Source organism: Xiphias gladius, chromosome 12 (genome assembly GCF_016859285.1).
Source record: "Xiphias gladius isolate SHS-SW01 ecotype Sanya breed wild chromosome 12, ASM1685928v1, whole genome shotgun sequence".
In the NCBI taxonomy this organism is placed as follows: domain Eukaryota; kingdom Metazoa; phylum Chordata; class Actinopteri; order Istiophoriformes; family Xiphiidae; genus Xiphias; species Xiphias gladius.
In genome coordinates this window covers 5,645,001-5,645,457 of record NC_053411.1, presented here as the reverse complement: position 1 = coordinate 5,645,457, position 457 = coordinate 5,645,001, and positions in this window count along the sequence as shown.

The window sequence follows — 457 nt, the reverse complement described above, 5'->3', positions numbered from 1 at the left end:
TAAACATTTTTGTTTGTTTTTTTTATTCAACCTTTTTTTCCAAACCAGGAATGTACTAGTTTTTTCCTCTCTTTAGAGGTGTGTTTGGGGGGAAGGGAAAGGGGAATGGGGGAGGACGGGAGGGGGTTTCAGGGGTTGCCGTGATGAGTAGACAACGGGTAAGGAGGAGAGAGAAAGAGGAGGAGAGGACACAAAAAAAAACCCCTTCTCACACAGAGTTGTCCCAAATACAAAGTCTCAACACGTCACATACGAGAGCCACCTTGCTCCATGGCCTCTGCTCGCTGGCTATTGGCACAAAGAAACACACACACACTCACACACATTTACACACACACATTCACCAACGGAGAGGTGAGGGAGCTAGGCGGTAGCTGCTTTTTTTTTTTTCTTTCTCCCCCGTTCCATAGAGACAGCACTTTCTTCTTTCTCTTTTCAACATGACAACCAGCGGCCG